At 29.7% G+C, this 3,601-nt stretch overlaps 1 long non-coding RNA gene across 6 annotated transcripts; it reads left to right on the top strand.

The window, feature by feature from the left end:
• Window positions 1-218: 218 nt before the first annotated feature.
• Window positions 219-3,281, top strand: LOC109135598 (uncharacterized). Of its 6 annotated transcripts, XR_007275681.2 has the most exons (5): window positions 219-482; window positions 876-948; window positions 1,618-1,654; window positions 2,075-2,179; window positions 3,073-3,281. It is a non-coding gene; the product is annotated as an uncharacterized LOC109135598 (long non-coding RNA). The 6 variants fall into 6 exon arrangements; XR_008969984.1 differs by lacking the exon at window positions 876-948 and having other exon boundaries at window positions 227-482; XR_008969985.1 differs by lacking the exon at window positions 219-482 and having other exon boundaries at window positions 489-948; window positions 1,622-1,654.
• The last annotated feature ends 320 nt before the right edge of the window (window positions 3,282-3,601 follow it).

Below are 3,601 nucleotides of genomic sequence, written 5' to 3'. Positions count from 1 at the left end.
TTAGTCTTTTAATATATTTTGCTGTATTTAACTTTTTTTTGCCGTATACAACACACCCCCAAAAAGAATAATAATAACTATATCATTAAATAATAAAAATTAAATCTTCAAGAAAACAGGAAATTAGAAAAAAAGGAACAAAACCCCAACTCATACATAATTACTGCTGCTCCATAATACTACACATTCGTAGTTCGTACTTCGGCACCCACGAAGTCAAAACAAAAGAAAAAAAATACCTGGTTCATCTTCTTCTTCAATTGATCATTCTATTTACTTGATTCAACACCCTAAATTCATAAATTTTGTTCAACTTTCATCACAATTGAACCTTCCTTCATCTACCTTTGAAATTACTTGAGTTTGTGGGTAATTCAAAGAGGGAAAATTCGGCTTTTCTATTGAATATTGTGGGGCGAAAATCGGATCAAAAGGGCAATTTTTTGGGTCTATTTCTTGAGTAACTTTATCTCCATATTAAAGTAAGTTCTAAACTCAAGTTTAGTTTCAAATTCGTTTCTTTTATTTATCTATTTCGATTTTGGGTATGTTGTTAAATTAGGGTTCTTGAACAATTGAATTGAAGAAATTAAATGTGAATTATCGGAAAATTCAGGGATGTTACACACACTCTCTTTCTCTCCTCTCTCCTTTCTCCTAGCCTCCCATATTTTAGATCTATATGCACAGTCTCTCTCCTACATTTCTATCTATTTCGTTATGTAAATCGTATTTATATGTGGTTATGACCTGCATAAGGTATGATTTAATTGTTTGTTGCATTTCTAGTAATGACGTTTAATTCTTTGATTGGGAATTGTATTATAATCTTTATTTAAGTGGCCTGGTTCTGTTACAAATGCATTTGATTGCAGACTAGAGTTTATATGTGGTTTTACGAATGCATTCCATTGCAGCATTCTGGTCTTCTCATTGACCCCGAAACCTGTAATCTCTATTTCCTTCTTTTAGATCGTTTATTCAGTTATTTTTACTAAATTTTTATGATAATTTTACTAATTTTTTTTAATGACAATTTTATAGTTATTATATGCGTGTGCAATTAAATTGTTTAGCCATTTTTTTTATTAGCTTGGAATATTTTGTGTTCTTGTGATGGAACTGCTATATTTGAATTATCTGTTTGCAGTTAATTGGTGTTTTATGTATTTGAATTTTATGATATTTGACTTATATCTATTAAAGGGAGACAGATTTCATTTTTTTTTTTTCTTCGCTGGTATAATTATAGCAATTTAATCAAGGCTACAAATGAAAATGGAGGTACAGAATAGTCTTGAGATAGCACACATTGCCAAATACTTGAATTCTTTAATTATTACTTTCGGTCGTTCTCAGTAATTCTTCTTCAGATAGCTATGCCAAAGTTCACTAATAATTCTGGACATAAGCTTTAAAACGTTGTGGTTGAGATATTAAATATTCTTTCGCAAAGTGATGTGCTTCAAACCTTTGTTCATGAGTTTGTTTAACTAAAATACTTGATTTGTTTTTTGTGATATTATATCACCTACTTTATTCTTTTATTTGTTATCATTTAAGCATTGTGGCTGAAGTTGACTGAATGATGCCTAACCATCCATTTTTTTTCTGAAGGCAGTAATAGATGAAAGAGGTGACCATATTTATATAGGTATGAAATATTTAGGTGATTAATGTATGTGATGCTCTTATTGTGTAGTCTCAGTCATAGTGTATTAGTGTAATTGATGTCAAATTTCTGCAAATTTTGTCTCTTCCTCAGTACCATCAACTTCTTGCTCTACTATTAGGCTCTTGATCTAATTAAGAGTGTGTCCAAGCTATACTTGTGCCTAAATATTGTTATTCTGAAAAGAAAATGCTTATATGGGAGATTTAGACGTCAAATGATAGTGTGCCGCTCTTTATCTAGTATGATAGCATTGGAAATTTATGTTATATTTAGCCCAACCTTTTCTGTTCCTCTTTAAGTTTTTTTGGTTATCCTTGGTTTGATTGATATTATTGAAGATCCATCTCTTAACTAGCTTTATATATGACAAATTAGGTGTGGTTGTATATTATTTTACAGGTACGACAGGTGGAGGCTGGCATTTCTTTTAATCTTTGAAGTGGTATACTGGCTATTGCTTGCTTCCTACATCTAAAATATGTCACAGTGGTCTTCAAATGCAAGGTAAATTCATAATTGATGAAGTTTGATGTTTTGATTCAAGAATTGAATTACAACTTCTTAACTTTATGTGCTTGAGTTACAATTTCTTCAGTTTTAGTGCTTTAATTACAATTTCAATCAATTTCATACTAGACTTAATACGTTTTAGTTTTGAAATTTTTGTATATATCTTTGAAGTTGAACAGTGTACTCAATAGATTTTGTGTATAGCTTGGTGCATTAGACATATAGATAATAGTTTTGCTATATTGTTGCAGGCTGTTTGTTGCTCTTATTGTGGTTTATATTAGACATGTAGTTATAGTTGGGATTGTAATTCTCAGGGGCTTTTGGGTTGCCAGTTGGGATTGTAAATGTTTTAGATATTGATAACTAATAGTAATCATAAATTGCATAATCATTTGTCATGAAGATTTTTTTTCCTTTTTTTTTTTTTGCCTTGAAATGAGGTTTCTTGGACGAATGAATATTATAAGGCAACCAAATTGCAAGTACATGATAAATTACTGTCAATATTGAAAAAGAATTTGTTTACACTTCTAGTTTGTTTCTCTTGTGCATGTTGTCTTTTCTGGTCTATTTTCTTTAAAAAATCTATTATCTTGTTTGTCATTCGATCCTATTCATTTCTCTCTTTTCATGTAGGCTTCTCTTGCAATTTAGGTAAGACGACAACTAATCATATTATTGTCCACGTTAGACAAAACTTGAGTCTCTTAGTGTCATAAAAGCATAGTTTTATTTTTGATTCGCTGAAAGTTTCCACGTTAGACAAAACTTGAGTCTGTTAGTGTCATAAAAGCATAGTTTTATTTTTGATTCGCTGAAAGTCTAAAACAAGAAAATTCTTAAAAAACCGTGACATGTCTTGCTTTTTTTGTTGTTTCTAGCAGGTTTCATTGCCCTTGATCACTTGGAATTATATTGAGAAAGCATACTTAATCATTTTTTTATTGTTGTTTTTTTATCTTGAACGATTCCTGTATTATCACTTAGTCTTGATTAGTATTTTATTTTTGTTTTTGATAGGGAGATGTATCATATTTTGATGTAAATGTATAATGTACTAGAGAAAATGAAATACAACTTGTAGTATTGTGTTTGCAATACAAGTAATTCGTATGCTAAAATATTTTTTTAGCTTTATTGATTTAAATTTTTTTTTTTGTAAAGGAGGGAAGATTATAATTATATTTTGAATTAAATTTATGTGGTTGTCCTTGAGCATATTAATTTTCAGAAACAATTTTATATTACCTCTAATTATATCTCGAGGCAAAATCATATGATTACCCCTAAATATATGTGGTTTTTAGAAGCAATGCGTTATATTGCCTCTAATTATATTGCGAGATAGAATTATATGGTTGCCCCTAAATATATGTAGTTTTAGAAGCAATGTTTTATATCGTCTCTAATTAT

This window comes from Beta vulgaris, chromosome 6 (genome assembly GCF_026745355.1).
Source record: "Beta vulgaris subsp. vulgaris cultivar EL10 chromosome 6, EL10.2, whole genome shotgun sequence".
Classification (NCBI taxonomy): Eukaryota; Viridiplantae; Streptophyta; class Magnoliopsida; order Caryophyllales; family Amaranthaceae; genus Beta; species Beta vulgaris.
Note: the sequence above shows the minus strand (reverse complement) of the source record. Positions and strands in the feature narration are given on the sequence as shown.